This window comes from Stegodyphus dumicola, chromosome 2 (genome assembly GCF_044657685.1).
Source record: "Stegodyphus dumicola isolate Sdum_Otavi_A_Nest chromosome 2, ASM4465768v1".
Lineage (NCBI taxonomy): Eukaryota > Metazoa > Arthropoda > Arachnida > Araneae > Eresidae > Stegodyphus > Stegodyphus dumicola.
Window position 1 is genome coordinate 82,068,144 of NC_140769.1, and position 24,259 is coordinate 82,092,402.

The following is a 24,259-nucleotide window of genomic DNA, read 5'->3' on the forward strand; positions in this document are numbered from 1 at the left end:
ACGCCTTTTTATGACGTAATATTGGTTACGCCTCTTCTTCAAAACAAGTTATAAGTATGCTATAGCTTCGTAGTTAAAGAAAACTTAAATTATATTTTAATTGAGTTGAAATGGTAGGTTTATAATGTTCTGCGTGAGATTTTTTTAATTATAAATCTAGTGTTGTGTGGTAGTGTTAGCATTTAACGCAATGAATTATCTCACACAAATGTATTATTAAGATACCAAACGATTGAAAGCGATCATTAACAAACGAATGAAAATATTGAATGCATGAATTAAAAATTATAACCGTAACTTCTGAAAATACAGAAAAGAATTCTTTTGCTTAAAGAATGTTTTGATTATTGATGAGTGTGTCTAATTCGGTGCCTACTGCAGAATGGATGAGTATCTGAATCTGGATTTTTTTTATCAGTTGGAGCGAAGAGATAAAAAAAGCGTTATTGAGTGGTGTATGGAGAAAGGTTTGATTGCAATATCGTATAAGTGCCCACTTTGTGGAACAAATATGAAACTAGTAGAGCGAAAAAAACGCATAGACGGTTTTGAGTGGATGTGCAGAGTTACTGGAGGTGAATGTAGACATCGAATTTCAAGGTCTGTTCGAAAGAACTCCTGGTTTGCGAAGAGTAAATTGAGCATGTGTGATGTTTTGCGAGTTGCCTATATGTGGTTGGGTAAGTACGGGAACGATTTTATACGAACGGAATTACGTATTGCTAAAAATACGGTGACAGATTGGAAAAGTTTTTGTAGGGAAGTATGCATGGAGTTATGTTTGAAGGAGAATGTGATGTTGGGTGGGAAAGGTGTCATTGTCGAAATCGACGAAAGCAAGTTTGGCAAGAAAAGTATCATAGAGGGAAAAGAGTAGAAGGAAGATGGGTTTTTGGTTTGGTTGAGAGAGGGACAGATAAATGCGTCTTTTTAAAGACGCATTTATTGTTGAAAACAGAGGTGCCGAAACATTGCTAGAAATCATTAAAGAGAATGTTCTACCAGGATCGATTGTTATATCGAATTGTTGGAAAGCGTACGACTGTCTCGAGTTCGAAGGGTATGCGCACCTGAAAGTCAATCATAGCTTGCAATTTAAAGATCCAAGAATCAGGTGCGTATACCAACAGTATTGAGGGAACTTGGGCGGCAATCAAAAGAAGTTTCCGTGGCTCTAGTAAGGCAAAAGGACAGTTTGATTCCTATCTTGCGGAATATATTTGGAGAAGGAAACACAAGAAATCCGACTCCAGCCAACTGATGCATATATTTCTCAGGGAGATCACAGCCGTATATTCTGCAAAAGGAGAGGACTGAAGGTAAGTTTCATTTATTATTATTGACTTAAGTAAAATATTGGGTGCTTTTCTTAATATGGATGTTCGGTAGTTGCTTTATTCTGGCAGCTTTATTTTTGTTTTGTATCATTTCTCTGGACACAATTTTTTGCAACTCAAATCAATGGAGTTGGCTCCGTTCGAGTTTCTGCAATTCTCTTATTTCTTTAAGTGAAAGCAGATTTCTAGGTATATAAGCAATGGATAATTTATTCAATGTCTGATTTTTTTAAGTAAAATAGATCGATGTGCACATGGGCAAAGCCAATGTGGTGCGCAATGCCGAGTTTGTGCAATTCTGGGATGTTTTTTTAAGTGAAAATAGATCGATGTGCACATGGGCTAAGCGAATATGGTGCGCAATGCTGAGGTTGTGCGCAAGGCCGAGTTTGTGAAACTCTGGGATGTTTTTTTAAGTGAAAATAGATCGATGTGCACATGGGCAAAGCCAATGTGGTGCACAATGCCGAGTTTGTGCGCGATGCCGAGTTTGTTCAATTGTGAGATATTTTTAAGTGAAAATAGATCGATGTGCACATGGGCAAAGCCAATGTGGTGCGGCAATGCCGAGGTTGTGTGCTATGCCGAGTTTGTGCTACTCTGCGATGTTTTTTTAAGTGAAAATAGATCGATGTGCACATGGGCAAAGCCAATGTGGTGCGCAATGCCGAGGTTGTGCGTGATGCCGAGTTTGGGCAATTCTGGGATGTTTTTTTAAGTGAAAATAGATCGATGTGAACATGGGCTAAGCGAATGTGGTGCACAATGGCGAGGTTGTGCAATTCTGGGATTTTTTTAACTGAAAATAGATAAATAGATCGATGTGCACATGGGCAAAGGCAATGTGGTGCACAATGCCGAGGTTGTGCAATTCTGGGATTTTTTTTAAGTGAAAATAGATCGATGTGCACATGGGAAAGCCAATGTGGTGCGCAATGCCAAGTTTGTGCAACTCTAGGATGTTTCTTTAAGTGAAAATAGATAAATGAGCACATGGACACTGAGTTTGTGGAATTCTTTGATGTTTTTCGAGCGAATACTGATCGTTATGCGAAAGGGAAAACGAGGTTGTGTGTGATGCCGAGCAGTAGTGTGTGATGCCGAGCCTTAGGCTGCTATCACACGTCGGTTTGTTTCGGAAGAACAGCTGTTTGGAACAATTTTTCTGCTTTGTCTCAACAGCCAATCAAAACAGATCGCTTTGGAGTTAACGTAGGACAAACTGGTTCCCCACTACAAACAAGCTGATAGCAATCGAAGCTGAAAGCTGATTGGTTGAAAACGAACAACCTGCAATTTTTTTGGAAAGGAAGGAAAAAGTCGCGCGTCTTTCTTTCAATAGTAAACCAAGCAGAAAAATTGTCCGAAACAGTTGTTCGTGTGAAACAAACGCCGTGTGATATGGGCCTAATGTAACTTTATTTATGTGCAATGTTTAACATATCGTTTGTGTATTTTAAATTTATATTGTTGTATTAATTGTGAATTATATATAAGACATCATTTTTCATTTAAATTGTATTTTTAATTTTTTGGTTTTGATATGTTTATAACGCTTTCCGACTTACGATATATATCGATAGCCCGACGGTCTACTCAACAGTGGCAAAACTGTAAACTTTAACGCTTTATGTAACGTTTTACCTCATATTTTAATATGTTAGTGTTTGGTATCGTAATTCCACTTGATAATATGAGCTCATTGATAATATGTGTATGTGTACGTATGTGAAGTATTGCTTAGTGTTCCAAGTTTGTAGTATTTATTTTATTATATTATTTTCTTTCATTTTGAGAAATTAGATTTTTTTTATTTATTAATGTGTAGAATTCTAGTATGCCTACACAGAATATGGCGTGATTTAGGAATTTAAGAAACTGATATGAAAGCTGTGTAATGATGTTCATATGCAATAAAAAATATTCTTCTTTTTTTATTAATACAAAGTTTCAAATTTTTAGAAAATAATGAAAATTGTCTAATAATTGGTATTTAAAGAATTATGTCGTTACGTAGCAAGAAGGTAATTTGTAAAAATGATAAAATTGAAATGTTCCACAATATGCCTTTAAATTAATTTTTTTTACTTGTATAAATGCTTTAATAAAAATTTCTGAAAATATTGAAGCTCTACAAGTATTAGAGACTGCGACGTTGTTTATTGTTTTAATAATTGGTAGAATTCGCTCTCTGTATCATGGTAATTTTAAATATAAACAATTTATTATACTTATTATCAGTAACGTCTAAGCTTAAATGTTATAAATGTAAATTAAAAGTAAAGAATTTGATATTCATTTACAATAATAAACAATTTATTATTATTGTTTTTAAGAGAAAATAGAAAGTAGGCGTAGTGTAAATGCGAGACTTACCACAGCCAACTCTATAATGGCTTTGAAGCTCAAAAGTCACGTGATCAAGATGGTCGATTTATTTTTGTGGTAGTGTGTGGTTGTGAACTCGTGGTCGTGGATTTTTTGGATGTATATTTTGCTATTAAGTGATTTTAAATCACTTATGCTAAGGTAAATAATATTTTTATCTATACTTCGTTTTATACTTTTTTAATTTTTTAGATTTATTTGGGAAAATTTGTAGCTGTTCTCAATCCTATTCAAGTATTTCGTTTTAACATAACATCGAATACATTAGTTTGGACGTTTCGCGTAGTATTGTTTTGAATATTTGTTTAGAATAGTACATTAGGAATTCCTTGTTTTGATTATTTCTTTCTAATATCATATTTGACATTCTGTCCCAATAAAAGAAACTTTATCACCACAAACATTTCAGGCATTAATAACAACTACAGATGCATTCAATTGATTCCATGTTTGTTTCAAAAGTATGAAGCTGAATACATATTGTTAGGAAAATTTCAATGCTCCTGAATCACGTTTTGAAATGTATCGGCAAATGTCAGGTTCAGATTATTAAATAAATGACTTAAAATTATTAGAAAATGAGAACAAGCTTCTTTTTAAAAACAATATTATAATTTCATCATCAAATATGAATGTCCCTTTTACCAGATTTTAGGATTCTATCTTTACTTTTGCGAATATTAATTGATTATTCAGATTTACTAATTAATGATTTTTTTATAGAAAATGTTTCTTCTGATATTTTAGCAGTGCTAGTTTATGTTTCAGGTTATGATGCCATGAAAAAATTAAGCGTGATAAAATGCAATATTTGACAGGACTGGTTGCAAAGTATACATTCAGTAGATACAGCAGATGATATATTTGGTTTTCTTAAAGAATTAGATAAGGGAATTAGATAAGAAAATAAAAAATTTTCCATCTGAAGTTACTCTATTAAAATCTTCAATTGCATATTTCTTGTTTGGTGAAATTCTTAAAAACATGGAAAATACATTTCTTATGCCAGGAAAGCAAATGGATATTTTATATAAGTTATCTTGCATACAGTTACTTTAATTTAACAGATTCTTACACTTGTGAAATGACTTTACAAACTCGGTTAGAAAATATGTTTGATAATTTGTAAAATTATCAGGTTCAGTGTTTCTCCTTACTTGCTTGGGGCACATTGAGAAACCTGACTCGGAACAGGGAGCTTACTAAAGCTATGTTCAATAAATGTGGGAAGTAGACAAGATACACAGGAAGGGTATACGAAACCCTTTATTTTTCACTCTTTACAATAATTTCCGTACTTCGGAATACAGAGACCAACTACTTGTGGTCTGAACGTAAGAATATAAAAATATTTAACTAAACTCTAACTTAACTTTGGAGTAATAAACGTGGAAGATTGGCCGTATATTAACAGGAAGCCGTATGTAGTACAGAGAACTGTTAACACTACAATACGTTTAAAATTATGAAGAGGATTAAACCTCTGGCCTGGAAGGCAACCAGCAACCGAGTAAAACTTCTAAGGCAAGCGGCCTGCTTCGACTAACTCGCTTGGCTCTCTCGCTTGGCAAAAAGCCACAACTTAAGTACTTGGCGTTCGCCAGACAAATTTTGCATAAATAAGTTAACGCTTTTAATTCTGGCCGGGAGTAGAAAATAAGAAGTGACAGTAAAGATTTAAAATAAAATAAACGTTAGTAAAACTTAAGATCCTTACATACTTCCCGCCAGAGTTAATTTGAAACTGAGGTCTAAAACGACCTTATTGAAAACTTTTAGCTCTAGAATCTAACGCGAAGCCAATCTTTTACAAACATTTCTCACAAGAAACTAGAAATTAAAAAAAAATTGTGTTTTCAATAGCAGCTCCATGGACAACCAATTTTACATCTGTACTGCATCTAAACAGGAGCTTTTATTCAAATCTGGTTCCTTCCAGAGATCTGGAAGGAAAACTAGTTTAATGAAATGTTACACAATGAAATGGCAAGTAACATAAATATTTACATTTCTCTTAACATTCTTATTTCATTCATGATTTTATTTTAATTATCTCTCCCCGTGCTCTCTGACATGTGTTGTAAAAGAACACCAAACACGAATTTTTTTATGTATACGTGTTCAACACTGCCTCCTAAAATCAAAACACTAACGTGTTAAAATTCAACATAACAAGACCTCGTAACACACCCTATCTTCAACTCTAAACCCTGAGGTACTATTCTGAAAGTGGCTAACTCTGAAGTGTAGCGTCAGAGAGCCTAACTACATTCATTCAACCTTTAACACATATTCACCATAATTTGGTCTTTTTACAGTCACACGGATAAGTTTAAAATTTTTGGCATTACTTTCACTTTTACCATATCACAGTATTTCTTAAAATTTAAAATAACAGTTCACATTGTATATAAGAACATATTAACATGCCGTTAATTTTACGCATTTCAAAACATACATTAGTAGTACATTGTTAACTTCTATTCTTTTCCAAGCAAGTGCTAATTCTTCTACATTGAAATACTACATTTCAAAAAGTCTTTTAGACTAAAACTTCTTTCTTGCCAGAATGTTTTAAATAAAATTTATACAATAACTTTTACAACATTTAAGTATTTACACATTCCTATTATACATCAACTTTAGTTTTACGCGCGAGTAATTGAAAAACATAATACCAAAATCGGTAACAACTCATTTCTCGCCTTTTTGGCGATATAGGTAGACCTCACATGAGGTAAAACTTCTTGAAATCTGCCACTTGCAGTAAGAATGAAAGATTAACTTAAGTTTGCAAAGTAACATAAAATTTTACTTATCTTTGTGATATTCGGACATTCTTTTCTGAGCCAAGTCCTGGAAGGTAGCGCAGATTCTAGTTTGATTTATCCTCCTTCTTGTGCGGGCTCGCCCTTCAGTGCCTTCCTCTAGAAGCTTTCTTTTTCCTCCAGTTCGGTCACACTCGAATACCTTCTTCTTCGCCTCTGCCTGTGGTCTTGTCCGTTTGATGGCAGCTGGTCTTGGCGGAACCGGGACACTTCTTTCGCGTTCCTGCTTGGACCTCGTTGCTGGCCGTTCAGATTTTCCTTGTACCTTTTCCTCCGCCGCTGGTGGCCCTTCCGCAGTTCGGCGACATTTGCTGCGGAGAGTCCTGTCCGATGAGTAGATCTTCCATTTGGGAGCCGGGTTATAGTTGCCGTTATTTCTCCTAGCTTTCTTTGCATTCGTCGTACTTCTCCCTTCTTCATTCTGGGGGTGTTCGTGAGCTCTCTTTTCTGACTATCTATCTTTTTTATCGTTGACTTTTCTATCTTTTTTAAGGAACGGCTTCTTTTTCTTGTTACCTTCAATTTTCCAGCGGGGAAACTTTCTTTTCAATTGCTCCTGCCTCCTAATGGCTTGCCCTTGTACTTGTTGTTCCACCTCTAGAGCTTGTTCCTGCCGTGCCTGCCTTGCTGGATCCTGCAAAAGATCTTTGAAAATTTGCATTTTATTACGATCATAGTAGGGTTTGATTTGATCAATGTTTGCGGAGCATGTTTCACCATTCCTGGCTTTTAACACCACTACAGCGTGAGTTATTTTTTCTATGACATATGGTCCTTCAAATCGTGGAAAATATTTGGCGGTTTTATCTTCTGATGCTGAAGAAAGTGAATGCTTAATTTTTTAACACTTCATCCCCTACTTTATAAGTTACTCCCCGTCGTTTCAAATCATGATAAAGTTTTTGTTTTCTCTGTGCTACTTCAGTATTCTTTTTTGCTTCTTTAATTAATTTTTCTATATCCCCCATTTTAAATTCTGGGGCTCTTTGTTGCACATAAAATAATTTATCTAACGGCGTTATAATCTTTCTGCCTAAAAATAAGTCAGCAGGAGTTTTGCCCGTTGTATCATGTTTTGCGGTCCTAAGGGCGAAAGCAAATTCATTGACATAGTTATCCCAGCTTTTATGAAAATTTTTAACATAACTACGGATAATTTTCACTATATTTTTATTGACCCGTTCCGCTATATTTGATTGCGGCCGATACGGGACCATTTTTAAATGACGTATGCCCAGTTTTTGGCACGTGTCTTCAAATACATTACTTACAAATTGAGGAACATTATCCGATATAACTTTTAGGGGCGCCCCGTATTTTAAAATATATTTATTTAAAATAGAATCAGTAACTAATTTCGCGGAGGCTCGTTTTAAGGGAACAATTTCGGTCCACTTACTAAAATGATCAACCATAACAAGGAGATAGCGACTTTTATTTAACTGACTTTTTGGGAAAGGGCCCAATAAATCGATGCCAATTATTTCATTTGGAAATTCGGATTTAACACTACTCAGAAACCCGGCCGGGCGGAAATTAATATAATTAACTGCTTGACATGTTGGGCAGGACTGGACATACGCCCTTGTTAACTTTTCCAGTTCAGAAAAATAGACTGCCTCGCGTACGCATTGGATAGTTTTTCGAATACCAGCATGAGAAGCTAAAGGGCTGTCATGCAACTCCTGCAGGATATTTAATCTAAGACTAGCTGGAATAACAGGTCGAAATTCGTTGTTGGAATTCGTAGTTTTTGTATAAAATAATAGACCATCTATTAGTTCGTAATGGGCCGCCCTATTTCTTATCGCCACAATATCTTGGTGGCTAAAATTTTCAGGATCATTTAAATACTCATAAATGCTTCCAAACTCAGGATCCTTACCCAGTTCGGTTATTACAATTTCTCGGGAATTTATTGTACATGCTGTGAGCATTGCCACCTTTACAGTATTATCTTCTTCATCTATTTTAATTCTGGATAGGGCATCTGCTACGATATTTTCGTTTCTGGGAGTATGCTTGATTACCAGATTATATTCTTGTAGCTTGAGTGCCCATCTTATTAACCATGGGGATAAGTTTTTCCCTGAGTACAATCTAGTTACCGCCGCATGATCAGAGTACACTGTTATTGGCGCCTTTCCAAAATAGACTCGGAACTTTTGCACTGCTAACAGAACTGTAAGTGCCTCTCTCTCGGTCGCGGAATAGTTTCTTTGTGTTTAATTTAAAGTTCGGCTAAAAAATGCCACGGGCTGCTGATTTTGCGAAAGTACCACTCCTACCGCATAATCCGAAGCATCCGCTGAAATTTCTAAATTCTCATCCTTTTCAGGAAATTTCAACACAGGGACTTGCGTTAATGCTTCTTTAATTTTTCGAACGCACTATTGGCTTCGTCAGTCCACGAGAATCTTCCCTTTTTCCTTTTTAATTTTAACAATGGTTCAGCAATAGCTGCAAAATCTTTTATAAAGGACCTATAATATGAACAAGGTCCTAGAAAAGAAGAGAGCTTGTTCGCCGTGTTTGGAGTCGGATACTTTTGTACAGCGATTATTTTTGATTCGTCTGTCTCGATTCCTTTCTGAGATATTTTTTAACCTAAATATTTTAATTCAGGGGCTGCAAATTTGCACCTTTCGACATTAACTTTTAGACCGGCCTCATTTAATAAAGAAAACACCTGTCTTAAATCCTGTACATGTTGGTCCAGATTATCACTAGTAATAATGATATCGTCTAAATAGATAAATGTGGACTTTCCAAGAACAGGCCTTAACACAATGTCCATACATCGCTGAAATGTTGCCGGTGCCCCTGAAAGGCCAAACGGCATACGCAGGGATGCATAAGTGCCAGACTTGGTTATAAAAGCAGTCTTAGGCACGTCCTCCGGTCTATCCCCTATTTGAAAATAACCAGTCGTTAAGTCTAAAGTCGTCCTATATTTGGTAGACGTTATGTTCCTTAGAATTTCTTCAATAATAGGTAACGGATATACCGGATATTTAGTTATGGAGTTTAATTTACGATGGTCAACCGCGAAACGCTACCTTTTTGGATGTGTTAATGGATAGTCATTATTTTTCTTACATAAAACCACCGGGCTAGCATAACTACTTGAGATGGGCGTTATGATCTTTTTACGTAGCGTATCGCTGATGTGCCATTCTATAATTTTTTCCTTATTCTTGTCATACCGGTATGCTTTGTGGCGAACTGGCATTGAATCTCCGGTGTCAATACTACGGTTAGTAACTTGAGTAAATCCTGGAATATCACTAAATAACGAAGCAAATTCACTTACCACTTGTCGGATTCTTTGTTGCTCTTCCTTAGGCAGGTGATCAAGGTTTAACATTGGGGGTTCCGATTTTTCTTCTCGAACTGATTTCATCGTCAGCTTAAGGGACGCTTCATTAAAATCCAGCGTTGCTTCTCCTCTGAAAGAAAATCTAAGATAATATGTGCTTGCAGATTCTTTACTATAAAAAACATAATCTTTACTTGTTCGTCCTTGATACGGACGTATAGCAGTAATTTACCTATGCACTTACATCTTTCTCCTTGCGCAGCTAACACTGTCGTATTATCCGAATTATATATGCGATATTTACGAAAATACTTCCTAAAAAAATCTTCTGCCACACAGAAACACTGCGCGCCTGTATCCAAGAGTGCGGTGGCTGGGATATTATTCACCAACACTTCAATCTTTGGAAGAGTCAAATTTTTCACCATCACTGTATTTAACTTGAAGGAAGAGGGGTTTTCTTGGCCTTCGGATTTCCGCACCCTCCCGTCAGCAGAAATCCGTTTTAGTTTAAATTATTTTTCCTTTCGGTGCTTTCCTTCTTTTTCCACTGGCCTTGAGACTTTTTTCCTGGATTGCTATTGAACTGTCGACGTTCGCCGGCTGTTTTTGAATGCTCGGGTTTCCTTGTCCACTGATTCGCTTTGCTTCCGTAGCCGCGTGCTTGACTTTGCTGTGGTCTTGGCGTAACAAATTGGTTTCGTTGTTGATATTGGCGTCTTCTTTCAATGTCCGCCGTTCTTCTACTTTCAAACTGGAATGCTAGCTCAAATAACTTTTCCAGTGTAGTCGGATTCCTTAATTGAATAAAGTCTTGCACTTGGGGAAGTAACCTCGGCAAAATCACTTGAATTATCTCAGGATCCGGACGGTTTCCATACAAGAGTTTGAAGACGTGAATTTTTCTTAAAATAAAGCTTGAGAGATTTTCGATTCTTTGCTGATATATGCTGAAAAGTTCCGTTTCTAATTTCGCACGATCCCTTACGACAGGGAAGGCTTTTACTAGGGCAGTCTCTAAATTTTCGTAAGTATAGGTGGGACTTCCTGCTTGACCCAAGAGACTTCTGCCTATACATTTGAACCAGTTAAGCGCTTGGCCCCTCAAAGCTCTGGTAGCTAAGGTAACTTTTTGAAACTCGTGAACAGGGTAGAGCATGAAGTGGTCATCCAATTTTTCAAAAAAACTGGTTACCGGTGAGTTTCCATTAAATGTTACTTCTGGTTTCATCGAAGCGCGCATGGTCTGGACGATGTAACCAAATCCTTCCAGGGCGGCAGCTGGCATTTCTGGATTCTGAGCCGCTTCTGCAGGCCGCACAGGTTCTTCTTGAAACTCCTCCATGGTTATTCTTCTTCGTTGGGCGCCACTATCAGGTTCAGTGTTTCTCCTTACTTGCTTGGGGAACATTGATTAACCTGACTCGGAACAAGGAGCTTACTAAAGCTATGTTCAATAAATGTGGGAAGCAGACAAGATACACAGGAAGGGTATACGAAACCCTTTATTTTTCACTCTTTACAATAATTTCCGTACTTCGGAATACAGAGACCAACTACTTGTGGTCTGAACGTAAGTTAAATATAAAAATATTTAACTAAACTCTAACTTAACTTTGGAATAATAAACGTGGAAGATTGGCCGTATATTAACAGGAAGCCGTATGTAGTACAGAGAACTGTTAACACTACAATACGTTTAAAATTATGAAGAGGATTAAACCTCTGGCCTGGAAGGCAACCAGCAACCGAGTAAAACTTCTAAGGCAAGCGGCCTGCTTCGACTAACTCGCTTGGCTCTCTCGCTTGGCAAAAAGCCACAACTTAAGTACTTGGCGTTCGCCAGACAAATTTTGCATAAATAAGTTAACGCTTTTAATTCTGGCCGGGAGTAGAAAATAAGAAGTGATAGTAAAGATTTAAAATAAAATAAACGTTAGTAAAACTTAAGATCCTTACAAAATAATGTTAAATAATTATACAAAATATAAAAATGACAAAATCAATATAAAATGTTCATATAAAAATGTTAAAAAATTTTATTAATTTCAGTTAATAATTCAATTGTTTATTTTGATTTATGCTTTGTTTCTGCATAGATTATGTATAATATGTAGCATGTATGTATATGGTACAGCTTCAAGTTTTATGAATTTATTTTTAATAGTGGAATAGACCTGTAATTTGGAGAAATCACTTTAATAAAAACCAAGCCTAATCACTTACCTCTTGGATGGTTTGGAAAAAGTGATTTTAATTGGAACTTGAATTAAATTGGAACTAGTACAAATAAATGGTTGTCCTTTTTTATGAATGCAATTAGCATTTAGTTATCTTGATATTATCTTGAAAGATTTATTTATAGTACAACATGCATGTAAGTTCATCTTTATATTCAAATTTTCTAGCATTTAAGGAATTTTAATTCATTTCCCTGTCATTATAAAATTGAGATATGCAGATTTTATTAGTGAATGGAGTGGAGAGAGATGACCATGGGTATTTGCTTTCTAAAAATTTATATAGCTGATGCGATGGTAGCGGCATGGAGTTTTACAAAATAATTCTTCCCTTAATATTTATTTTACTAGTATGAAAATCTAAAATTTACATTCATAAATCTATTGAATTCCCCTTATGTGGATTTTATATTATTTTGACAATAAATTTGATTCAGATTACATAAATGGATTTCATTTTTATCAAAATTACATAAATGAAGTTCGCATGTGGTGATTCTCAATGATATTTTTAGTTACATAAACGAAGTACAAATTATTTTTAAAATTATTGAAGATATACATTTTTACCGCCTCTAAAAATATTGCAGTATGAAAAATTTAATGTAAATCATACGACCTACTCACGTTTATTAATTTATATTTATTTTAAGACTATTATTTTCGGTAAACTTTTAACTACGGGATTATGGTAAAGAGAAAGAGATCGACTATTTCGATCACGTGACCTTCTGAAACTGATTTCGCTTCAAGGCCATGATACAGTCGGCTGTGGAGAGTTACATCGTGACGTCACAAGCTTAGTCCCACCCATTTTTGGACGTCACACATCTCCTCCTACTAAACTTTGTTGATGCAGCCTATTCTGCGCTTTTACCAAGTGTTGTAAGGCAATTTGTGTTCAGAATTGTTAGGGAATTATTCAGTTTTGGAGAGATAGACCTGTTGTTGTTTTTGTGTTATTGTATTTCGGGGCAGGTTATTTTTCTTTAATTTTTCATAATGGGTGAGTTTATGAGGAAATTTACTAAATCTCTGCTTTTGGAGTTAGCGGAGGAGTTTGAAACAAATGTGTCTCAGGCAAATAGAGTAAGAGAAATTAAGCAGGCTATTCTAAATGCCGAGGGCTATGAAGAAGAACTTGGGCTGCGGGTGAGCAGAAAAAAGCAGAAGAAATAGCCGAACAAGAGAGAGCAGAGCGGGAACGCGAAACAGCAGAGCGGAAACGTGAACAAGAGAGAGCTGAACGAGAGCGGGAGAGAGTTCTTCAATTGGAAAGGTTAAAACTGATGAATGTGGTTCAGACTTATAGCCTAGTTTCCACGGTTTCGAAAGTTGAACAATCTAGAGAAAAAAGGTTAATTTGAAAGATCTAGTACCGCGTTTTGAACCGAGTAATATAGATATTTCATTATTCTTTATGCTATTTGAGAAACAAGCTCAAAAAGAGAACGTTAATGAGATTGATTGGGTCTCGCAATTAATTCCTTTATTACCTCACGATGTAGCCCAGTTAACAGTGAAAGAACCAGCGGATAAAGGGGATGATTATCAGCATGTTAAGAAATTACTCATGCAGAGATTCAAGCTTAGTTCTTGGGCACTAAAAACAAAATTTGAAGAACATTCTAGAAAAAACGGAATGTTATGGGTGGATTTAGTGTATGAATTGAGAGTGTATTTAGAGAATTGGTTGGATTCAGTAGAAGTTCAAGATTTTGAAAGTCTTAAGGAACTTATGCTCACTGAGCAAATTAAGCGGCGAGTCCCTCTAGAAGTAAGAGAGCACTACTTAGACAATTGGGAAGAATTTAAAACAGCTTCCATTTTAGCAGAGAAATGAGACAAGTATGAGGCTTTGCGAAGAGATACGAGGAAGTTACAACAGAGAGCGGGGTTAAAGAAACCATTTGAGAAAGATAGAGAGCGGTATGTAAATTCCAATTTTAGTTATAATCAGAAACGTAGTGGTCATCACAGAATTAAATCAGAGGAGCAAAAAAGCAAGTTTTCAATGAAGCAGGTTTCGAGAAACAGCGGAAAATAAGGTGTTACCAATGTGGAAAGGACGGACATATCCGACCTAACTGTCCATCGCTGGAAAAGAATAAGGCTAATATGGTGAATAATCTAGGAATGGAGAGTTTAGGAAAATGTTTTGAGCCTTATTTCAAGAAAGCAGTAATTAATGGGATAGAGAGAGAATATCTGAGAAATACTGGAGCTGGAATAGATCTGTGTAATAATACTTGGATTAATACTAGTGACTTATTAGGGGAAACTGTATGGGTGAAACAGCCTTTGGACACAGAATGTAAATGTTTACCTTTGGCGAAAGTCACCATTGAAGGTGATTTTGGTGTGGTCACCACAAAGGCAGCGGTTACTCCGGTAGAGTTAAATAAAGAGTACTATTTGTTAGGAAATAAAACTGCGCAGTTGATTGAAGAAATTAGGGAACGATCGGTTCTCTTGAATGTTGTGGAGATAGTCAGGCGCATGCGCGCAGGAGTTTAGAGAGAGTGAGTGCAGAAGACTTAGATTTCAGATCGGAAGAAGAGAAATAGATAGAAATTGAAAAGGTTGTGAATAATGAGCTTTCGGAAGAAAGGTCTATCCTTACGGATGTTTTCCCAGCAGAATTCTCGGAAGCACAAGCAACTGAAACTCATGACAATGTTCAACACTATATAAAATTTATTATATCGCATACTGAAGGAACACAAAATCTGCAGAATTCGATATTCGAAAAACCCACTTCTATCCAGCCGTTTTCTTCTGAGAAACTGCTTCCAAATTGCATTGGTGTAAAAGTGATGTTCAATTATAATGCTGAATCAAAGCCTATGCTGTATGGCGTGCTATGTATAAGGAGACATCACCAGCCATTGGCGAGTTTTCTTTGTGTGAACTGACAAAGAATAAGTCAGGAAAAAGAAATTGGGACCTAATCCAAATATGGTTGTAAGTGCTGAAGGGTGTCCTATCTCAGTGATTGATTATTCGAGAGCAGATCTACGGACAGCAGGAACTTTAGCATATAAAATATGTGGAGAAGTCAATCCTTTTTGTTCTGGAAACTCTTGGTTGAAAAATGATTTTTGCAGTATTTTGGAATTATATTTTTGTAGATTCAAATTTGTTTGCATTGTGTGTTTCATTTTCAAAATGGTTAGAATCAAATGATTAAGTATTAGCATTTTGTAAACTGAAAAGGTTTCAAAATTTAAATCTTTTTGTTGTATTTTTGCTTTTATGTTATCTAGAAATAAGTGCAGAGTAATGTAACTGGCTTCTCTATTATCACTTAAATGGTTACCACTTGTGTTTTGAAAGCAGTGAAAAGTATTTAGAATTTTTCCTTCCATAGTCAAGAAAAATTCCTTTATGAGGGGAGAAGTTGTGATAAGGTCGCATAAAGGAAAAAGAAACTGAAGATTAATATGGACAGGAATGTCTCGTGAGCATAAGATGAAAATTATTATTATTTAGCTTCTGAATACGTTTTCAATAGTTGTTAAAATAGTTGTTATTAAAATAATTAAATTGTTAGCAATGTTAAAAACGCAAGCTCGAGAGCCACGTATTGCTCTCGCACGTAAAATGTATAGAATTTGATTTTAAGAAAAAGATTTAGGTATTTTCTGTTGTTGATGGTAGGTAGCCATTTTTTGGGAGTTAAATAAAATTTTCATGTGGTGTTCTAACATTAGCGCTTTCATTGGAGTTCAACACCACACCGTTGAAGCATTAACACTACACCACATGGTGTATTAGCTTTTTCACATTTCATTTTTGTTTTACTCTACTACGTTTGTTTACCCTACGTTAGCACTACATTTGTTTTCTGTTTGCTTATAAATTTCCATACAAAACTGGTTGTCGCTCCTCCCACCTTTGCAGTTTTTTACCTGAGGGAATGATGATCTGATCCCATTCGAAAGGGCTGATCTCCTTTGAAATCGGGAGAGGTTTATTTAAAATACACATCAAACTAAGGCTGTATTTTTACTTGATTTTAAAAGGTGCATAATTACGTTTTGAAACTTATGAAAAAGCAGTGACTTTGAAGAAGTACAAGAAATCAAATTACCTATTTTTTCCTCAAAATATGCTTATATGCATGCCTACACAGAAGGTGCCCGCCGAAAACATTGCGGGAAAAACATCGTGGACGAAAACGTCGGGAAAAAAACAACGCAGGACGAAAACGTAGTGCTACAAGACATCAAGGGAGAAAAAAACATTGCAATTCTAAAATATCGTGGTACAAAATACCGTGGTCGAAAATAAAGCGGTTCAATAATTTCGCAGTTTAAAATCATCGTCGTCGAAAATGGTAAAAAAAAATAAAGTACCTAGAAATCATCGCATGACGATAACATAGCACACATGCGTTTTCTTGTTTTAAAAGCTGTAAATGCATTTTCGCTTAATGATTTGGGAGCTCAAAAAGGAAAGAAGGATTCTTTTACTTCCTATATTTCATCTTCTTGAATGTACTAATAAATTTTTACTGAACATAAGAAGGAATAAGAAGGAAGCTTAAGCTATTAAAAATTGAAAATAAGTAGAAAATTATTGAAACTTATAGAACTTATCAGAATTTTAAATTTACGTAGTTAATTAACAAAGATCATTAGTAAAGTCACCTTTTTTATAAAGATTTATTGATAATTTTTTATGAAAAATACAGTCTAAAAATGCTTAGAAAAAGGAAGATAAATAACTGCATGAGGTTACCTCTATAAAAATTGCTTAGTTAATTATCACATTACTTTCTTTCGCATTTGTTAATCTAATATTGTTTTAGTGAAGCATATTTTGTTTTGTTTCCGTTTAATCTTAAAGTATCGTTAACATTTTCATGTATAGCGTGAAATCAATTTTTTGGATGTCGATGTATTAGTTATGACGACAGTCAGTTACATAATATGTCAGTATGGGATTTGATAAAAGCATATGTGCGATGTTATCGTCATGCAATGATTTTGCAGGTGCTCTTTTTTACCACGATTTTTTCGACGACGATGTTGTTAAATTGCAAAGTTTTTGAATACTTTATTTTCGACCACGATATTTGGTACCACGAAGTTTTGCGATGTTTTCAGCTGTAACCTCACGGAATCATAGATAAAGCATAATGTGTCAAAAATCTGTTAAATTTGCATTTTTTCGTCACTGCCGCAGAGAAAACCTTCATTTCCTCTTTATCGAAGTTTGACTACATATATACAAAAACATCAGAGTTACTACACAATTTTGGAAAGATAATGAAAGAAATTTAAGAATGCCATAATATATTTTAAATACGTTCTTTAACAGCTGCTAATAATAATGATAAATTTCACTATTATCACTGTTCAATAACGCAATAATAAGAATAGTTGAATTCAGAAGGATAAAAGAAGATTCAATACTTGGTTTTCTATCAAAATTCGATTTTTTTCCTGTTTTTTCATTGTAGCAGTGAAGAATTTTTGTTGTTTATATTTTTTATCCTGCTATTCTCCACGAATAAAAGATTTATTTTGTCTCTTAATTTTAAATGAACGATTATTTATGTAGGCTCAAAAATTAAAATATTTATCAAAACAACTTTATGAATAATTGGAGACTCTCCTTATGGTTCTATACTGAAAAGCTTTCTCTTAATACAAATTCTGATGTCGTTTGTATGCTTTATTTGCTTTATTCGAATAGTTTGCTGTTTATAAGTTACAAAGCATATGAACCTTTAAATACTAAAGGTAAAAAAAAAAAAAAAAAAAAAAAAAAAAAAAAAAAAAAGTACATTGCTACTAAGGGGTTTTAAATTTTAAATTACGATGCAATGCATTTAATCGTATGAATTACATACCAAAAACTTAATACATTAAAATTAGTACTTTGTTAAAGAAGATATTGCTTATTTTTTGTGTTATTATTTTAAAATAATTACTATTGCATATCTTTTGAAAAAAAAATGTATTTCTGTTTGCATATTTGGAGAGTTCAAGTTCCAAGTTCCACTTACGCCGAGATTATCAAGCATTCTGCTTGATGTGTTTCGGCTGTCATCAGATGTTTGCTCTTTGGGCGCAGAAAAGACAATAAGTTCGAAGTGTGATTCCAGAAGGGCAGGAGCTAATGGCGAAGGGGCGTGACCAGTTGTCACGTGGGCTGCAAGCTGACTTATCATTGGTTGCGAGTCTTCTGAGGAATACCTCGCTAAAATTGCAATTAAATACAGTAAGAGTCGTAGCTAGGGTTTTCAGCGCCCAGGGACAACTGAAGATTTCGCGCCCCCTACTTCTTGCCAAGGATGGAAAACATTTAATTCTAAAATGTCGTAACATCAGTTTGGCGCCCCTTGGATTCTGCGCCCGGGAACACATGCCCCCCTTGCCCCCCCTCTAGCTACGCCCCTGAGTACAAAACATATATGAAAGTTGAAATAGTAAAATTAATTATATAAATCAATCTTCTAAATTATTTACATATGCATATTAGTCCAAGTACGTCAGGAGATAAAGACAAGGCACGGGAAGAAGACCTCGTAAACTAAGATGAGGCTCAGAAGCTTGCTGCTTGAGTTTGGTGTCACTGAAAGTAGATACTATCATGATCATTATTTAATAGACACTAATTAAGTGGGAAAGTCTTGATTTTCCTTAATCAGGTAAGCAGCATAAGGCCTGAGAAACCTATCTTCGGCAAGTATCTCGTAGGGAAACAAGTTAAAGTTCATAAGATGTTCACAATTTACCGCACCATTAAAGAAACTTGCATTAATCTTGCGAATAAATTGATTTAGTGGTTCAATTTTCATGTATACTCTCTATGCAATACTTCGTTTCTGACATAATAGTGGGCATTTGTGCTAATCCTAAGGAACTTGTTCTGCACTTTCTGGAGTTTCTCTATATCTTTTTCAGTGGCGGTAGCCCAGGCTGGCGCCGCATATGTCATAATTAGTCTGATAGTACTAAGATAAATTAGTCTTTTCTTATACAGATCCAATTTTGAAAATTTTCCTATAATTGGGAAAACATGTAGTGTTATCAAGCGAATTTTTAAATTTTAAGAGCGGTTAATGAAGTAAAAATCTTTGTACAGATTAATAACTGGATGTCACAGCTTAAAACATATATTAAAGATAATACATGACTGGGAATGTATCATATTTTTGATGTCACAGTAAAAAAAAAAAAAAAAAAAAAAAAAAAAAAAAAAAAAAACACCACTTCTTGGTCCTCGTTTTGCAACTAAGCAAACTATTTAATTTGAAATCAACACACCAGATGGCAGCACGAAAATTTATCTTCAAAATGTGAAAATAAAACCGTTAGTAGAATGAATTCTTGGATATTTCTGACCGTTCTCATCAGTCTTTTGGTTTAAAGGGAACGTAAAAAATAATCTGAAAGCTTCAGATTACATTCAACCACTTTAAAGAAACCTTTACCATTAAAAAGTTAAAAAATATGAGAAATCCTACAAATATTTCGCTTCTCATCTTAAAATAATATCGACGGTTGCCAGCTCATAAAAGACTCTCTATTCTTGAATAAAATAACATTCTTCATGGGAAAAACATAATTTTACATTTACTAAATTTACCCTTTGCTATTGCACGTACACTGCGAAAAGAATAAAGGAAAGATCTATATCTCCCGTTCTACTGGGCCGATTGACGAAATTCAAATTGCGATTTTCATGTCTCGAAAGCCCGACAGTATATGTATTAGATTATGTATCCCATTGTTCTAATATAGGCATTTTGACACGAAATCGGACTTTTTCTAAATGATATACCATTTTTTTTTCCATTTCGGTTCTACGACTCAAATTATGCCTAAATATTGCATTTTATAAAATTTGGTACGAAAGTTATGGAGAAATTCAAAGATTTATCTTAGCGCATTTTCAGTTTGTGCCTTGACGAACTTCTTAATTTAAAGCAACGTATTTTCCTTTCCTTTTTTTTCATTGTACATGAGCGGGAAAAAGGCCACCGTTTATGCTCCCAAGTAATTTTAACAAAGTGTGTAAACCACATTTGTCATTATTATAGCTTATAATGAATATGCCAAACTTCAAAACGCGCTAGTATGTAAATTCACGTGTAGCTTAGGAAATTTTGAGTAAAACTTTCTAATTTTTTGCAGGTATGCTTAGATATACACCTACTTTAAGATGATGGTAAAATTTTTATAGGTTATAATTGAAAATTGTTTTCGAAAAATTTATAATTATTTGAAAAGATAAATTTTAAAAATAAATCATTAAAATGGGCTAAATTTTATTTGAAATGAAGCTAAATTTCGAAATGTGAAAGAAACAATCAAATAAGTTTAATAAAAAAAAGAGATATTAATAAATATATACCAGATTCAATTAACATGGAGGAGCTAAAAGTTTGAGAGCTAATTTTTTAAACACTACTACACTACTCGCGGGAGTTTTACAAAACTGGGGACTTCGGCATAATTTGAGTCGTAGAATCGAAATTTGAAAAAAAAAAAAAAAAAAAAAAAAAAAAGTATGTTATTTCAGAAAATGTCCGATTTTGCGTCAAAATACCTATATTAAAACAATGCTATGTATAAATCTAATACATATCCGAAGTCGAGCTTTCGAGACATGAAAAACGCAAGTTAAATTTCGAAAGTCGTTCCAGTAGAATTGTCCCACTTGGTTTTTGTGCAAGGTGTACATAATGAAAGCTGTCAATGCGTACTGTTTTATCGCTATTGTTGAAGCATAGCTTGTAACGTCAGAACATTTCAGTCCATCTATTGATTAAGTCGAGAGAAAACGAGTAGTGACTGCAAGGAGTGCGCGCCAAACAGCAGCCACGTGCCACGTTGGTTATCTGCTAGGATTAGCATTCTAATGCATCTCACGAATAGTGTGCTATTTTGTCAATCTGATCCATTTCGCTCCTCCATTTCAAGTGCTGTATAGTGAGTCGTGTTGTTGGTGAAAAGCACAAAATCTAATAGTGGAGGACATAGTTTAGACAGAATCAAAATGATTCATAAAATCGAAAACCACGAAATAATTTTCGAATAACAAAGTGACACTCGAATTTTGTTTACCTATATAGATTAAGAGAAAGTTATTAGACTCGATGAGAAGAGATTAGAATTTGCGTTTAATACGAGCTCTGAGAAATTATATTTATATAACGATGGGTAAAATAAATTTTAAAAAACGTATTATTAGAAGACGAATTCCAATGTATTTCCACCAAAAATTCGCAAAGTTCATGCAAACTGTACTTATTATATTGATTTATTAGTAAGCTGAAATATGAAGCTCAATCTTTCACAGTATGAGCTTGTAGACAATATCAATATCACTTCAGATAACCTCGAGGGCACGTAAAATCTTCACTAGAGAAGGAGAGCAATATTGACTTCTGGATATCGATATCGAAAAACTGATTGGACATAACAGTGTTAGTGTTATCGGAATGCTGGTATTATGTAATCATTCTTGGTATGCGATGTAACAAAATCAGTAAGATCAAGATTTAACATGATCCCTAACTGCATAATAAGTTCTATTTGTTTATTATAATTTATTAATTCATTTTATACTCTGAACCAATATAAGACTTTTAAACTTTCCCCTTTCTCTTTGTATTTTAGATCGATTTTTACTCATTCTAGTTGTTTGAAATTCAAAATGTCGGCCGAGAAATTAAAGGGTTAGGTTAAGTTACGTTCATAATCGCAAAGTACTCTCGAGCTGTGTTTCTTTGTTAAGACGTTTTCTAGGAGAACGTTTTAGAGGATTACAATTATCTAATGAAAGCAAAGAATATAGCTGTCTTCCTAAGATCCTGTTCAGTTTTGATATAGAACACTCAGTGGATAGAATCCAATAGAATCATACTGCTATGCTTCTGTGCATCTTCTTGAAATTGTTTCCCTGTCAATAGATTTTAAGTGTCCCCATGCTGCAAAAATACTGCAGTCATATTAACGGTGGTGTAACTGGGATTTGAACCCAAAATTCAGCCCTTTATAACCGGTAAAATCTTTAGGAATGGATACAGTTTTTAAGAAATGCCTCTTATTCATTGCCTCTTAAATGCCTCTTATTCATATTATTGCGAAAAAGCAAAAATGTCCAAAGAATCTAAGCAGAAATTTACCAGAGGTATACAAAGGGGTGTCATTCACATGACTTCTAAGTTATCGGGACTTTCACTTGAACGCAACAATGTATAAACGAAGAGTCATATTAAAAACACTTTCTTACTTTCAAAACCATAAATACTAAGCAAATGTTTTTAGCTATGAATTAAAAATTAGTATTAAAATAAGTATGAGCTTAGAGGTAGTAGCACATGAAGTATATTTTGAATTATTTTGCCGTTTAGGAAGAAATACATCCAGAAGTTTATAAACTTATAAGGTTTTTCTCCCGCCTTCCTAGCGTGTCTTCGTGGTGTGGTGGTTCTGCACGCTGAGACGGTATTCCAGAGGTCCGTGGTTCTATTCCCGGAGAAGACGTTGCACATTTTTCATCTTTCCTACCTTCAAAATAATGTCTCTATGGTGGCGCCCGAACTAAAAGGGTGTTGGACGGTGATTCTACGCACCCAGGATTTGGCGACTGGGTCCCCCAAAAACCCAGTCGCCCTTTAAAAGGGGGAGTATATAAGGAGTATTTCTCCCGCCTTCCTAGCGTCCCTTCGTGGGGTAGTGGTTCTGCACGCTGGGCCGGTGTCCCAGAGGTCCATGGTTGGATTCCCGGAGAAGGCGTTGCATATTTTCATCTTTCCTGCCTTCAAAATACCTAATTTCTACAAACTTAAGAACATATACTTCAGTGAGTTTTTAGGTTGCATACCTGTAATATAACGCTATAAGGACGTGCGTCATCCGTCATCGGTGAAGCTTTAGGTTACCACTCCTCAAAGCATAAGATATTCATGTTTCAGATTTAAGTAGAAAACTCGGCTATATAAAAAACTGTGTTACCAGTTGCACTATATTTGTATTTTGAATTAAATCAACAAAATCTATTTCACAGGAGTTTAAAAGAAATGTTTTGCAACTGCCGAAATTAAAGTATTTTTATCTTCCACGCGGCAGCGACCGGTCATTCAGCAAAGCGTAAGATATTTAATTTTTCTTTCAAATTATTCTGTTATTAATTATCAAACCGAGCAGTTTGAAAGCATTAAACGCAGATTCCGTTCAGTTGTGGAATGGACTCATGAAATTACAGTAGCTCGATTCATTAAAATTGTCTCTCTAATATAAGGAATAGTGTCCGGTTGCTTGATTTTTGTATGTGTAATTCGAAATTTTCAGTTTTATCTCGATCTTGGTGAAATTTTGCGAATTTTTCATTCAAAATAAGAAGTCATTGTCTACATAAGATTTCGAAGAATCATCTCACGGGGATCATACTCAAGCCGTTTATACTAGAAAGTTGAGCTCACTTCGCCTATCTTAGGTTCATTTCAACGCTATTTCGTTCCAGCTATCAGTGGAAGACATACGTGCTAAGGAAGGAATTTATAATTGTTCTTTTTTTTTAAAAAACTTAAATATTGATATTTTTACATTGCTTAAATTTTGAAATCATGTCACGCATCTTAGGTTCACGTCGCCGTTGTTGCATTCCCACAATCAATTCGTACTAAAACCTTTAAGTGGCGTCATATTCGTTTACTCTTTGAAATAGTGTAGAACATTTAAAATAGAATTTAAATGCGCTCTTTATCAGTTCTGCTTTAATATTTAAAAAACAGTGAAGGAATCGGCTAAAGTGGATGGTAATTTTTCGAAAAATTTTCTTACTGAAATTAAATTACTTACTAAACATCTGTAAGGCATCTCTTCCCCTTTTAGCCTGCCTTCGTGTTGCAGTGGTCAGCACGCTCGCCGCGGATTCGAGAGGTCCGTGATTCGAGTTCCGGTGAGGGCATTGCTCATTTCTTTGATTTCCTTGTTTCGAAAAATTCTATAATGTTTCTACAGTGGCGCCCGAACTAAAAAAGGCGGTTGGAGGGTGATTCTCCACCACCAGGATTTGGCCATTGGGTCCCCTAATCCCCAGTCGCCCTTAAAATGGGGAATATGTAAGGTATTTCTCCCGCCTTCTTAGCATGCGTTCGTGGTGTAGTGGTCAGCCCGCTAG